A 16,470-nucleotide genomic window follows, 5' to 3' on the forward strand; every position below is an offset into this window, starting at 1 on the left:
GAGGGTTTTTTCGTATATGTCAAAAAATAGGTCATTCAAAGAAATGGTCAAGCAGATGATTTTCAAAGAACCAAAACAGTTCAAAAAACCCCTCAAATTAGATTGCAGCATTCATTCATTGTGTTGTGGAAATCAAAATGTAACTGAGATGAAACCATTCAATGAATAACATGTTCATCATGTATTAAACAAAAACCAACCCATATAAAATAAAACTATTTCTGTAACAGAATAATACTTGAATCTCTGAACATAATAGCTTACTTTTCTCATAAGGATCATATTAACGAAATAATATCTGTAGCATGTGCGCAAGTTCTGTTTTAAAATAATAACACATTAGATAATAAGGATGTTTTATCATCAGGTTTCCTTGCTGATATCTGCCTGTGTTTTCCCAGATAACCACAAAATTAATGACTGACAATACTATATATAACAGAAAACAATTTAGGTGTAATATTTACCAAGGAAACATTAACATCCATTATATTAAGTGTGAAGTGTATAACCAGCGGGCAATATAGTATGTGCAAGAGTATCTAAGGCAGTTGAGTGGTAAAAGCAACATACCTCAAATTCAGCTAGAAAAAGGCCTATTTGCCCAAGGAATTTTTGTCTATATTTGCTGTTCGTTTTGCTTTTCTGAAGTTGAGGAAATTGCCAATATAACAACAAACTTTCAGTTTGCTGGTTAAAATACCAGTACGTTAATCAGCAATCTCAGTACTCAGAAGTATTGAAATGCTGTCTGTAATGTGTAGGCATACCCCATTTCTTCTACGTGTTAACAGATGTCGTGGAAGTGTTGAAAAACACAAACTTAATTGTAGACCAGGGTATTAACTAGTCTCGCTAAACTTGTGGTAGCAGGAGGGTGAACGAGGAGGGAACCAAAGGGCAGAACACCTCGCCTGCTGAGGCCGCTCCCTGCACCGCACACGTTCTGGCAGCGGATTACGGTTCACTCCTGGCTCTCCGCACGTGGGCACTTCCCAGCCCTGCACAGACAACAGCTCCTACTTTTCTCCTAGCGTATCTTCCCACTTGTGTGCACACGTGTGTGTGCAGAGGTGCCTGAACCTAGGCCTTGGCCACGGGGTACTGCTTCTTCCTCACCTGCTGTACCTGAACTGCAATATGAGGTTTCCAGCCTTGCCAGATTTTGGCTTTGTGACCGCTGTCTTGGTACGCTGGTGCAAGGCACAGAGCGTGTGTGCCTGTGGTGGTCGTTTAGATGTCTGCATGACAGCTGGTGTTTTTTGCAGTAACTTCATGGGATTAGTGCTGGACATTTGAACAGGTATTTCTGAGGTGTTTTTTTAAATATAGCTTTGTATTTTAATACCCAGTGCTAGCGTTGGAGTAGGTTAATGTTAAAGAAAGTTACACAGCTTTGAAAACTGGCACAGTTTCTACCCAGTGGGAAAGACCCATCCTTGGACTCTCTTATTATAGTTGATGAATGTTGACATTGCGACTGCTTATGTGATAACAGTCTTAACCATTATGAAAAGTCAGTAGTAATTGTGATTTAGGTTGAAGACTTTACTAGATGTAAATCTTCAAAATGTCAAGATGTTTACACTGAAGTCAGTCACATTTCACAAGGCAGTCAATGTCAAGCTGACACTGAAATTTCAGGGATTTTCTGTAAAACTGGGTGTAAGTTTTGGCGAGTGGCTTTATTTATTTCCCGTATCAACTCTACTTTAAGGTAAGAATGTTATATTTTCAATTTATGCGTTTTGAAACTCAAACAGAATTGCCTGCAGTGAATAAGCAGAATTTCCCTGCGTTGGTTTCACTGGGGTGAAGATTGCTTTTCAACCGCGTACGGGACACAGGGTCCATGTCTGAATAGGAACACCCTGGGTTGCTGCCTGTGCAGCCCGATGTTCCCCAGTTGTGATGAAGAGGAGTGACCTGACAGACACCCCCTCGCCTTCCCTTCCACCCCCCTGCTTTGGAGCCTGGGGGAAACACAAAAGAGAATCCGGAGGGTATATTGAGCAGCAGGAGAGGAGCTCCCTGGGGAAGCTGCATCAAACTCCTGCAGCACCTTAAGGATGGGGCAAGAAGAAGAGGTACATCGTCAGCACTCGCTCACCTCCCCAGGATGTTTGTAGTAGTCAGGGAACAATCAGGAGTTGTTTGCCTTGAGCCTGTGAGAAGTAAAATCTTGTAATTCCCAGTAGACAGTTTCGGGGTACTCCTGAATATCATGTCCTGCAGAGAGACAGAGGGAGATGATTTCTGCCGGTAGAAGACTGATTTGGTTTTAAGGCTAAGTGTATAGAAGTATAAAACCTATAATTCAGGACCTGAATTTCCCTAGTGGGATCTATTATGGCACAGGTGGAGTTTAAAACAGTCAGTGGCATAACACTTTGTGGTGAATCTCAAGCCGTACTACAAAGTTCCTGTCTCTTTTCACTGAGAACTCTCTCGTATTTCTGTGTGATCATGGGTGACGTTAGTATGTATAAATGTACATAAACATGATGTGCGCTGTCACCTGTTATGGCAGGGCAGTTGTCCAAGCTAACTGCATAGGAGCTAACTATTACCTCAATTTTAAGAGGTTTTTTTTGTGAAGCCCGGAGTAATACAGGCAGTCAAGCTGTAAATCAGGAAATACAGTTGTGAAGTGTGTATGAGCATATCGAGCTGTGAGATTTTAGTTGCAGTCACTCAGAGCTGAGCTGACCAGTGTGCGTGGCACGACTGAAGGCCTGGGCAGCATTTGAATACAGCAATTAGAGCATGGAATTAGAGGCAGCGTTTGCCTGTGTCTCTAGGACCACTGAATTCCCGATTTGTTTTAACATACTGCCTGAAACAGTGCCACAGAATCCAATTAATTAGAATGTTGTTGCTGCTGGATGCCAAAAAGCTAATATGCATACAATGTGAGGATGTAAACCAAACCCAAATGACAGAGTTATTGGAGATTAAGAACAAATCAAATAATTTTATAGGATTCGTAAATGATCCCAGTGACTATAAACAATACTTTAGGTGACAACAAGATTTGAATATTTAAGTATTTTCCAGCTGCCTTAACAACAACTGTATTTATAGGATACCAAATGCTATTTCTTATTATATTTTAAACTGTGGATTGAATTATAGATGCTGAGTGTCTCCAAGTCAGTTAGAAGCCAAGTTTTCTCAAGGTTTTAACAGGGAATTTATTTTCAAGGAAGCTTCACATTGAGCTTCTGAGTTCTTTCAGCTCTTTGGTGTAGACAAGCATAGGTTATTGACGTTACCAGCCAAAAGCCTTAGCACTGGCATTTGCTCAGTAAGAATGCGAGCTTTCTACCAAAACCAAGAAGTCCTCGCTGCTGGTATGGGACCTATAGATACTGCGCCAGTGTAGGGTTCAAAAGCAAATCTTGGGTCTTGTGCAAGTTGTAACAACCGTACTGCTGCTTTTCCTCGGTGTTTTTTCATAGCTGGATAATGCTTATAAGTTCGTGCCCTCTCACAATCATTTCAAATACTTTCAGGACCTTGTAGATCAACATATCCCAAACTTGGATTCAGTGACATACGCTTTTTATTTTTTTGCCCCTACCCTCTTTTCTTCCATTTTTTGTGCTTGAGAAGACCAGGTCATCCACACTGATGTGTGGCCAGAATTTTAAAATGTTTTTTATTTAGCCTCTGCTGTTTTAGTGCCAGTAATTCACCACCTTCTGGAGTGAGGAACGGAAATTTTTCCATTTCTCCTGATCTTTTTAAGCTTTATCATCCTAAAATTGGGAAGCGCCTGCTCAAGTCCTTTGCACTCTCCACCAAACCTCTGAGCAGCTCCTCAGCTCAGCGAACCTCTCTCCGTCTCCCCTTTCTGGTTGTCTTCCCCCGCAGCGGCAGGAACGGGGGCAGGTTGCTGTACTACAGACGCTGCTGTGTCACCTCCTTCTCCTGGCGCCAGCCTCTAGGTGCAGGGGGAGCTGCAAGGGCGCTGCAGTACCTTCCCCAACCCCTTCGTATGCAAAAGCAGCACAAGAGACGCAGAGCGTGGACATGGCCTGCAGCAGGTATTTGTCCCTGGACTGCTCCTTGCAAACAAGCCTACCCAAAAAGCACTGAACTCTTACGCAGGGAAAGCTACTAGTATTGTATGAACAACAATTTGAAGCTGTTCCCGCCTCTCTTTCTTGCTGCCACCCGACGTCGGTCCGCTAGAGTTGCCCTGTTGCTTGAAGGAGTTATGAATTTTGGAGAATTTCAGCAGTAAGATTTGTAGGAATCCACTCCTGACGCAACAACTGACCCGAGCTGATCAGAGCTTCTACGGAGCAGCTGGTTCCTGTGGACTGGAGGTCAGACTGGCCCATCTAATTTTCGCTTTTAAATTAGCATATTATGAATGTGTTAAAATAATAATCTTAAGTCCTTTAGTTGTGATAGAATACTATGCTTTGGCAATAGCAGGCATTACTAAGTATCCAGGCAATAAAGCACAGTGAACTCACAGGTGTAAAGGAATCCTGACCCCAAATTAGAGACGATCTTAAAACCAGAAAGAAAAAATCCAGATTTATTGTGCAATCCACCAAAATTTTTTTTTCACAGTTCAGTGATAATTCTTGGCTAGCACAGTCATCAATACCAGATCTACAATAAAACATCTAGGGAACACGTGCAGAAATAAGCTTATTCAAACAGAAAGGGAGTAATCTGTGAACATACCCTGTCCTCCAATCCCATAGCAGTTTGATTTGTGGTATTGTTTTATTTCTTGCTTGCTTGCTTTCTTTTACGCTACTGAAAGTTGGTTCAGAAACACAGAGCTGGGACAGAGGTCAGAGAATGCATTTCTTTCCATACTGAAAGTATTTTGAGGCTGGAATTGAGTAAAAAATATACAAAATGCAAGGTTAAAATTTTCTCAGTGTGTCAAGGATGGTCTTTTATATATTAAGAACTGAATTTATATTTAAATAAACTTGATTACAGGGTCAGATGGTGCTATCTATCATGTGTAAGCTCGAAAACATTATCAGGTTGAAGCCACATCAGTTTATTTATTTTGGCTTTGTTTTTTTTTTTTTTTTTTTTTTTAAATCTGGAGCAGATCATAGTGATGACACTTAGGTTTCCTCACAACAGGGGAAGGTAAAAAATCACAAAAAGTTTGTTTAGTCTCTTTGGATGAGGTGATGGTGGTAGCAGAGTTATTAACTTGTTCAGATATGGACTAAAACCCAGTCTCTCTTATTTAACCAAGTTAGAATACTAAAAGAGAGGCCATTTATAATCACCAAAAAGTTTCTGCAAGATGCTTAATGGGATCTGGTTTTGGTCAGATGTATGTAAAACAACCGTGCGAGGACTGGTTCTCCATCTTCCTTTCCCCGACAGAAGGGCAGCGTCGGGGCGTGACAGCCAGCGCGCGTGTCCGACGCTGCCGCGAACTCCTGCCCTCCCGGCAGAGCTGGTCCTGTCATCACGTGTGAGTAGTGGTTCTGCTGTGCCCTGGGCTGAGCCAGCCTGGCTTTGCTTGGAGACTGGCCAGCGGCTAATGGGAAGGCAGCGCGTGCCCCCAGCTAACCCCGAGGCCACGGCACCTTCGCCTTTGGGCATCCGGGGAGCCATCGGCTTCTCCTCCTGCGAGGCACAATTTCACCCGCTGTTTTCAGTGGGGGGAGTAAGTCGCACAAGTATCACAGACACGGGGCGTTTGGTAGTGTTACAATACTAAAGCCAATGTCCCGTAGCTTTCAGATCCAGAAAAGTTTCACTTGCTTGGAATTCCTCTCAAAATCCTGAAGGGGTTGGGGGTGGTGGTGGTGGTGGGGAAATCCATTCATTCCATCTAGTTAACATTGCTGGTTCTGCTTTCCTCCCCATTACTGCAACTTTATAGAATGAAATGCTGCAAAAAAGAGGCTAATTTAAGAGCAAATCCACCCTAAAAAGTAAAAATCAATCTCTCTCTTCGCACAGCGAGCCCAAGGGAATAGAATACCAGGAATCATGGGTATTTTACTTCTAGTTTTTGATGTATGTTCTGATGAAGAAGATCAATGGTTTTCTCTTGGGGATAAAAGATTGCCATGTCCGAATAGCCAGAAGTTTGTACGTCTATTTATCTAATGGCAAACAGAAGTCAGCAAGAGCACCTTTTCCTTGACAACAAGTGACAAGTAGGCCATTGTACCACAGTGCCACCATTGCTTAACTCCTTCTGCAGGTAATGTATAAAGGCAGAACAAAAGTGTAGAATAATACACTTTCTGCTGAGTCAACCCAAATTTGACACAGGAAGCTCTAATTAAATACTTTCTTTCTAGTCCTAACAAGTAACTGAATAGTTTTGGTGATTAAAAATGTGCCGTTAGGTTCCATATAGGCTGGGTGTTTTACTTGTCATCCTTGGCCTCTGTTCCTTTTCCTCTCCTTACTCACTAATCCTTCTCAGAAATTGTACGAGAATGCCAGAAACCTGTCCATTATTTGTTTGCCACATAGAAGCAATGAACATATCAAAGCACCATCACTTGTTGAAGCAGTGACTGTGAATGGTCCAATGTAGTGGGTAGTGCTTCTCCTTGGACATTACTGGGCATTTTTAAGAGTACATTCTATAGCAACACTTTAATCTGTTACAACAATTATTGATGCAGGCGGCTCTGAAATTTGCTTTTCAAACATGCCCAAATCAGTGAGTAGATAAAGATCTCTGAAAAAAATAGAGGAGACTTGTCTTTTGACACAAGGAATCAAATTTATGGTAGGGATTTTGAGCAACAGAAAGACCTGCAAAGCAAATAATCTCTATAATATTTATTGCAGTCAAACTGTGTCCCCAGCCCCATATTCTATTTGTAGGAACATTACCATAGCCATCACACGAAACTGTCTAGTGGTGAGATTTAAAACTTAAACATACTAATTTTGAAAAAAAAGATTAAAAAAAATCTATGCAATACTTGGTTGGTACCTGTTGTTAGAATTGCTTTTAGTGTAAGTTATACCCCAGAACCAATGACCCAAACGCATTGTCATTGCTCCTGCTCTTGACTCCGCTCTTTTGCTAGTTGCTGCTACAGACACATCCTGTTTCTAGGCCAAATCTTTGAAAGTAGCATCACTCACTGCATCTGACACTTCTAGCAGCTTTTTCTTAGAACCTGGGGTTTTTATGGTTTGTTATGACTTCAATAAGCAAACTCGTGCAGGTCAATCAGTCTCACATTTCTTAAATGTTGAGAAAAGATACCAAAATCTTTAAGTTCATATTCATGGTATTCAGATCTGCAGACAGTAAGAAAGCTGATTGTGGTATTTCTAAGTCCAATCAGAAGTTACCAGGCTGACTTTTACAGCTGCTGAATCTCATTGATGTGGGATGACCACAACAAGCACTTACTGAGAACAGAAATACTGCAAGTGCTGATCACTCCAGGCTTAAAAAAATCTGCTTAAACCTCATGAGAAGACCTTCTCTTGATTGTGTAGCTGCCCTGCTTTTAGACTAGATGCAAAAGGAAACTGTCTTACTACTTGAACAGATCTACTCTGTTAACTGAAGTACTGCATGTTGGGGGGTTTCACCTTAAAGCTGTGATACTCCAGTGGTGGATCAGCCCATTTCCACCAACTGAGTTGTCTTGAACTTGCTATTGTGTCCTCGCCTTCAGTATGGTAAATGAGGACCACACAGCTCTGCATAGAAATTCCAATAGTTTGATAGCCCTCAGTATACCATAGGCGCTGGCTGCTGCTACAGACAACTTTTATTTCATCATGCAATTGTCAGAAACAAAGATAGGAAATGAGGCAGGACCTACAGATTAGGAGTCTCTCCTCAAAACTAGAGTGATCTCTCAAGAAAGCAGCTTGCTGGAGGGTTTCTACTAACTGAGGTTTGGGAGAAGACCTTTGCTGAAACTCTTTCCAGCCTGCATGAAAGAGGACCAAAGGAGTACCGAAGGTTGAAGAGTCTGGCTGTGCAGGGCTGAGTCCTAGCTGAGGTCTCCAGGTGATGGTGCAATATGTGTTTAGGCTGCTAGTTGGAGACTGAAAAGGTGCTTCAGAGCTCTCATAGAAGACCAGGCTTTAAAAACCTTTTGTGTAAATTATACGTGTAAATGCGTAAGTGAGGGAAGCGAACTACAAAGGGGAAATGGATTGAGGAAATGGGAAAATCACAGCAGTACCTCCTGAATATGCAAGGTAGAAAGGGAGAAGCAGATGTCGTTTTCTGGTCTTGTCATCCCCAAAGGGAAGCAGAGCCTCTGCAAGGAGGCAACAGAGTTTTCTGTGTTGGCTGCAGGGCGGCGCAGGGCCTCTTGCTCTGCTCTCGACCTGCTGGGGATTTGCAGGGGGTTTAGTCGAAGGAGGGGTGGGCTGGAATTGGTGGAGCTCTCACCTCTCCTTCAGCACTCTGCGAAGGGATTCAGCACCATGCCTTCCTTTCCTCCTGTGAGGCTACCGTCTAATCCAAGAGCACCAGAATGCAGCAATCCTAGTCAGGATGTTAAAACAGTGGGTTCTCACTGAACCCCCAAACACAGACTGGCACCCAACCTGGTTATTTAATGGATGTACACAGCTCAGAAAAGGGATGGGGCTGTACAGTTCTGTCTATAGTGGCTGTACCCTGGAAAATCTCAATTCTGAAAAATTATGTTTAATGTAAATGAGAAATAATCTACTTGGACGCAAGGCTGATATGGTACATTTCCTTTACAGAATTTATCTGAAATTTATACCACGTTTATTGTATCTCTTTCTAGCAATAAAAAGTTTCATTAAATGAAAACATCCTTCCGTCTCTTACAGACAAAGTATAATTACTTGAGATATAGATACTAGGACCTGTGCACATTTTATTGAATTAACTTCAAAAGAGTGAAAAGGGAATGCTCATTGACAAATCAAGTCCCCACCTTGGTAAGTTTGAAAAGCTGTGGCATCCCTAAGCAGTGAAATTCTCGTTGTCCTTTCCAATAAGGCAACACACTGCACCTAAACCAGTGAATCGGTTGTGCATTATATGCACTGCTGTCACCATGAGAGTGGATGCAGACGGAAGAGCCTGGAGATCAGAGCCGTGCAAGTACTGAAATTGCTTATCTGGCATATTTTATTTGTTTGATCCCTTTAAGCTGTTTGACCTTTCGTTTCATTCTGTGGTGGGAACCTTTTTCCCTCTGTTACCCTGGTCATCAGCGTTTTCTGATTTGAATAACAATGCCAGTTCAGCATTGTGAGGAATTGCATACAAACTATTCACTTGTGCACCGCAAACTCTTGTCTGATGATTCACACCAGAGTGTGATAATTAATCTGTTTTAGTCAGCTCTAGGAATGTATCATCAAACCTGGGAAAACATAAAAGAGCAAACAGATGACAATCTAGCCCTTTTTAGCTCATTTTTATGGAGATGGAAGTGGACTGTAGCAAAGGTCAGATTCAAGGTCAAGCTGGAAGCCATTGAAGAAGATCTGATGGGGCTGGTTCTTCCTGCAGGTCCATTCAATCTAACTAGCCAGGTATATAAATAGAGTCCTTCAGCTGCTGGCCCAACCAGCCTCTTCACAATGAACAGACACACAAGCAATTTACTGCTGAGATCATTTCAGAGATATGCTACAAAAGCCACAGCATAAGTACAGAGTTGAACTGAAAAAAACTTTGCCTATAAAAATATTATCTAGTTTTTCTAGGCAATCACTGCATTAAATTAATGGCTACTTATTAAGATTTGTTTATACATCGAATAGTGATTTAATATCTTGGTAGGTCAGACTTTTAATTATTATCTGTTTTAACCTTATGTATGTTTCATAACTAGATTTGTAGGTGTGTAATTTTATCCAGCAACTTGAGACTGTACAAATTAATTGCAGGCTGCTAATCCCGTAGTGATTGGAGCTGGGCTTTTTTTTTACGCTACCTGTTTTATTACATTAATGGTCAAATCCTGCTGCTACCAAAATTAATAGGAAAATCTCCCACTGATTTCAGTGAATTCAGGTTGTAGCCCAAATTATAGGTAGTAGCTACTCGATTTTCCTCTGAATAAGGCAATGTAGTGAATTGTATAACAACTTATTGACAAAAATCTCTTTCAATAACAATATGATCTGCTGTGTTTATATATTACAACTTCAAATTCTGACATCTAGCAATAATAGGGTCAAGCTGTTTTTCTTAACTAAAATAGGGAGGAAACGAGTTACTCAACATCACTCAGTCTAATCTAGTCCAGGTCATGTTTCACTGTGTGAAAATAAGTGTTTAAAACAATGTGTGCTGTATTAAAACAAGAAGGTAAGTTATAATGAAGGTATTATTTCAAGTCGAAAGCTAGTAATGCTGCAGATCTTAGTCAGGTAAGTTCAATAATTGTAACGGTGCTTAACAGTACCACTATAATTAACAATCTGTTGGCATTTCCAGACTTTCAGAGGTTTAGTAGATGGCTGTTCAAGATTGGAGCAAGGTGATCTTTTGCAGGTGTATTTTCAAAACAAATATATTAATTGAATTTTTAAAGTAGTTTAAATCCTTCATTTATGATGAGATGGGTGCAAGCGTTCCTGAGATTTTGAGCAATTCTTTCACTCATTTTGATTTTTTTTTCTCTTCCTATTCTTCATCTGACTGTATTTGAGTAGTGCCTGTTTATGAACATCCAATAAAAGAAGGAATGGCTTTGTATAGTTTTCCCTCCTACTGATGCTAAATGAGTGATCATCAGGCATTCCTTTTCCTTCTTTCAGGTCTAGGACACATGCTTACTTTTCAGACAACTTTTTTTTGGCCACAAACACTTCTTTCTATTTCTCTGTACATGTATTTGTTCATATGGAGAATTTCCTGTGGATGGCCTCAGTGCAGTAGGTTATTTGTCATTTTTCTTAGAGAGAATATTATTTGTGATTACTTGATACTTAAATGACAACTTCAGAGGGTTCAAATGATGGAGCTGTGTAGTTGTTTCATAACATTAAGACTGGACATACACTCTGCAGGGTGCAAGTAGTCTGCTCGGTCTTAGGCAGGTTCAAATACTATCCTTATTTAGGTGTAGCTTGAGCTCCCTCCAGTAGTGCATTAAGCAATCTGACTTAACATCTATCACATGTAGTTCAGGCGCTCTCTCATCTCCACCCCAGGGAGAGAACTGTGTGCCTAGTGGCGTGTTTTGTTTTTATTTTAAATGTCCAAGGAAAGTGGGTAGTGTTAATGGCATCAGACATCCATTTCCTTGCAATTAGCTGTCTGTGTTGTCACAATGCCCCTGCTGCCTTTAAATGCTGTGGGCAAGGAAAGGGAGAGAGAAACAGAGCATATTCATCAAATTTCATTCCAGTCCCGTTTGAAACACACCCCCCCCCTTTTTTTTTTTGATTTAGAGAGATACTCTGAAGCTGCATGTAATTTTTTTTTTTTTTGACAAAACTTTTTATCCACAAAAAAACAGATTCGTGTTGCCTGGGTTATTTTGCAAATTCATGTTGAACTATTTTTGATTTTTAATGAATTCGCAAAGAAGAGCCTTTATATTTTCAACAGAATGTGTTTATCTTTAAAACAGCAGTTTTGTAAGGTAGGAGAAAACAGTATGACTCCTGCAATTTTCTTCTGTGTGGAGCCTGTGTCTAGTCCAACAGATGGTTCTATAAAAGGGTGCAGTAGGAGAGCAGCATCTCCCAGCTGACTGAGCCACAGCCATTTTGGAGTCATGTAGATTTGGTGGGGTTTGGCTCAGGCATGCAGAGGGTCCCATTTTCCCACTCAGTTTGGTGGGTTTCGGAGTTACCTCTTTCTGCTGTCTTCTTTCGGTAATGCTTTTGTCCATAGTATAATTAATTAAAGACTCTTGTAGGTGTTTTGAATTTTAATTCCTTGCCATATTCATTTTCTCATTGCTTCAGCGTACATTTTTACCTTCTTTGCTTGTAACTCTGGCCTTTGCCAGGGCGTATGTCCCGAATAGGCACATGTGGTTTAACCTACCAAGCTGCCAGGAAGTCTCGGCGATGTACCAGCCTGTGGTCTCATTCTTCTAGGTGCAGAGTGCTTTCTGACATCTACTGAGGGCTCTCCACTGACAAAGAGCTCAGATGTGTAGAGAGGACTCCTCAACAGCCCGGCGGTTTCTCACAGGATTAAGTCCTTGGCCGTGTTTTTGTACAGTTATCTATTTTTTTTCTTTCTTTCTTGATTATATGGAAGTTCTTTATAAAAAGCATTTTGATTGCACCAAAGTGTAGCTATTATAATTATACATAAGAACTGGGGGGGCAGCATATAATGATAGATATTTTTCATCATGGACGAGCTGCAATCATCACAGTATGCACTTCCTCTCAGCTATGCAGCATGGGGAAGCTCACTGTGTAAATTCTGAGATGGTATATTAAAAGGAAATATTTAGGGATGTAGCAGTCGATGAAAAATAAATTGGAAGTACGCTGAGTTAACGAAGGAGTGACTTGCAGCTCTTTTAAGTCTGACATGTTTTCAAAGAAAGCTGCCACCAAACAACCTTTCAGCCAGAAACTTAAATACAGGTTTACAGTCTGTGGTGTTGTAGACAAAGGCTGTGTTTAAACTGGGACCCGGAGTACGTCTAAGTTTCTGAGTCTCCCTGTCCCTCCCAGCTGCATCCCAAGCTTGTATTCGGGAGGCTGTAAGTAAGCAGCATCCACTTGCTTGTGGTCTCTTTGAAGAAGATATCAGATGCAGGGGTGAGAGAAGTGCCATGCCTTTTCTGGCCAGCTTCTTGTGCCCAGGCAGAACAGGAATCCAAATGCTTCAGCCCCTCAGGACTGCTTTTTTAAATGAGGCTGGAGGTGGTCATCAGCCCCTCATGCTTTGGGTTTTGTGGAGCTGCCTGGTGGACCCTGTTCTGGCTCCCTAATTCCTCGTGCTACGTGTTTCAGAGGGTAGGGAGAGAGCACTGGTTTTCCATCTCGTAAATGAAATGGAACAGGGAAGGCAAGGGTTTCCACAGCTTGGACAGGGAATGATGGCCAGGAAAGGCTTGGTACAGATCCCTTTAGCTGAGTTATTCTCTGGTTCTGGCGTGCTTTGGGCGTCACATGTTTCGACAATATCAAGTGCAGGCCTCAGGAGGGGGAATGCTGAGGTGCAAAACTAAAAATATTGACCTTCTTACCATTAAGATGCCCACTACGGGTGACTGGTATACCAGGACCAGGGCAGTACAGCAATTAGAAGTGGACACACAACTCCCAAATTACTTGGCACCAAGAAAACTGTATTATTACAGAAAGACTGCTGACATGCTCCAGTCCGTGGTGCTGTGTGTGCCCTGGCCCTCTCTGAACTGGTGTGCTTCTGCCTCTGCTCATCCATCGTTTGTCCTTCTGAAAGGGAGCAGCACAGCTTGGGTGGCATCTCCTGTCCAGCTGCAGGGAGGTGGGGCTCCTCGTGTCCCACCAGGAGGCAGTACTGCCTCTTCTGGCTGCCACAAGCTGAAGCAGACCAACTGTGCTCCCAGCTTGGGGGTCCTGGTACATTAGACTGGAAATTTTGGTGGTGCTTGTGGGAGGACATAAGGTTTGCTAGTCCTCTGGTTCCTCCCTGGTTTGGCCCTTAGCACACTGTCTGAGGTGCCACTCACTATGACGTTGCAGATTTCAGAAGAAGAGTCCCTGACTGCTTGCTCCAGAGACTACCAGCATCACCATTTGTGTTGTAGGCAGGGAGGAAGAGCCTTTTGGAAGAGCCAAAATATTTTGGTGTTTTGGAAGGTTCAAAAGGTTGCTGGTGACTGTGGCTCTGAACAGCGGTTTAGACACCAGGGAAAGGCAGTCAAAGAAACCCAGCGTACTCTGAGGGGAGATATGCTAATAGTCAATACTGAGGAAACTAGAGCCTTCTCCTGAGGTGTTGGTATAAAGTTCTCACTTAGCAGAATCCTCTGCTGAAGTTATGCCTCTACCCTTGTTCTTCTAAAAGCAGCAAGGGCACTTGCTTTCTTCTCACCACAGCAGGAGGAAAGATAATGGTAGTCACGCAACGCAAGGGTTTTACATGTTCTCCATGGCAGGGGGCACCAGGTTTTGTCTCCTTCTCCTGGAATTCAAACAAATAAACTCCGTCTCCCAGAAAAGTTGCCTGGATCCTACAGCTTTATGTTATACTGCTATTAAGTTGCAGGCTGTTGCACAAATCTATTCAAGATTCACCAAACCAGTAAAGAAGAGTGAAAAGTAGTTTGATGACATTGTTTCACACAGCCCCACTTTGTTGAATGGCAGAAAAGTTTGCGACCCTCACTGATAGTTTTTGATGCATTGCTCATCCAGTGAATGTCTCCTACAAAATGCGGAAACATGACAGAAAGCAAATAAGAACCTCAGTCTTCCTTTGTCACTAATCCAATGCTGCTCTTTAAATTTAAGGTTTGTTTTCCTTTCTTCCTCTTTCTTCCCAATATTCTTCAGCCTTATTCTGTACAGTAGAATACAATCAACAGAAAAGATGGCTGGTGCTTATACCTACAGGTTGGTACTTAGAACACAAAATACAGATGTCAGGATCTGAACCACACAAAGAAGGGTTTAATCTCCTGGGTTATTGCTCCAAGCAGTTCTTTAGAGTGGAAAGAAGAACGTTGCCTTTCCTGCTGTTTTGGAAGAAAAAACCAACTACCAATGTATTTTAGGCAGTCCGAACGTGGTGTGTGCTAGTTGGGTTCTGGGAGTCGCTGCCAAAAAAACCTATCAGGAAAGAGGGACAGAGGAACACCTCTTTCTCAGATCCTGTCTGGCTTTAGATGGTGTATGCCATGGCTTCCTAAACTGGGACCCTTCACTAGGCTTTTAGGTCCTGTTACGGAAATAGGTATGATATTAGAGTAACAAGTAGTGTGGACTAGTGTCTGTGGAGTGAAACAGTTTGTGCTGATGACTTCATGTCTGTACTATACACATTTGATGAATTTTTACTTCAGACACAGTCCCATGGGCTGAAATCCTATTTGCATTTAGACTGCATCAGGTGCCCTCCTGGAGCATGTCTTGCAGCGCAGTCTCATCTGAGAGAGGCCTCATTTGTGTGTTCAGGGGGTGCTCCAGCGTGCAGGCAGATGCATGGTGAGGGGGCAGTCGGCAGATTTGGTTCAAAAGCCCATTCCTCACCCATGCTCAAACACGTGCACTCTGCAGAAGTACATATGCAGACAAGCACAGGTAAAATTTGCAGAAGTACCTAACCAGTGTAAAGGTATCATCTCGCAAATTCCAACGGCAGTCACACCGCCAGTGTGTGCAGGTCCTTTAAGCACAGGGATATTTTTGGAAAATCAGGCCATAATTTCCCACGTGTAATTTGCAGTGGAGCCAGATTTCGAACTCAACTCAAGTCTTAATCCAATATCTGAATTTAGCTACAACAATATGCTTACTTACTTGGTTTTCAGTCTGAATCTTAAGACCTGGGTTTGGGCAAATGTTCCAGAAGATTTTTTTTTTTTCTTTCCTTTATTTTTATTTTTGTTTTCAGTGAAATTTTTGCATTTTATCTTTTGGCATTCCATGGTTAAATGAATTCTTGAAAGAAGATAAAGCATTGCACAGTAGTTCTAACTTTTTTCCTGCACCCTCTTGAGCCATTTCTCTGCTGAATTTTCTGACACTGACTCCCTCCTTTTTTGACAATGTTGTGACTAGTAGGGCCCTAGGTTTCCTAATAAGCAATCAGAGAACTAGACTGAAGAATGAGAAGAAGCTTGCAGCTGAGGCTGGGATTGCATAATTAGATTTTTAGCAACTAGTTGTTTTCAAAGACTGACAAAGAAGGTCTGAATTTGGATTTTTGTGTTTTCAGTATTTTGTGGCTTGGCTTTTAAATCATTTAAACTGAAATACATCCAGTGTGATATGTGGGTGATTTTTTAATTAAAAATCTAAAAAAAAATATACGTATATTAGCTAATGCTTGGATGTAATTGACTTGAAATATCTAGATACAATTTGTGCCAATAGCAGCTGTAGAAAAGAAACCAGATTTTTTTTGTTTGCTGTGACAAAATCTACTCTATTTCCTTGTTTGAACAAACAGAGCAAGAAATACAGTGTTACAAACATATTTTTTTAAGTAGAAAAGGTCTGACATCACACTTCGCCCATGGTAATAATTTTCAGTTCTGAAATTCCAATCCTCTTTTCATGGCTGGCAGAGTAATAATGAGCTATTGTGATCAGGAACTTTCCATAATTGGAATGTAGCACTTACTTTGAGGCATTCAGAAGGCCTGACACTTGGTAATAGAAGCTGCTGTATTTGTTTGGTGGGGAACTACATTTTTAAACTGATTTTTTCCTACTTAGGAATTTTTCTGTCGTTATTGGAAAATTCATAGAAGGAACATAGGCCCAGATCCATCGGCATGCTTGAACATGTGTAGATGACCGAGCGTTGTATATGTGCCTTGGATCATCTGAGAATCACTGTGATTCAAGACC

The sequence above is a fragment of the Leptosomus discolor genome, chromosome 13 (genome assembly GCF_034619465.1).
Source record: "Leptosomus discolor isolate bLepDis1 chromosome 13, bLepDis1.hap2, whole genome shotgun sequence".
In the NCBI taxonomy this organism is placed as follows: domain Eukaryota; kingdom Metazoa; phylum Chordata; class Aves; order Leptosomiformes; family Leptosomidae; genus Leptosomus; species Leptosomus discolor.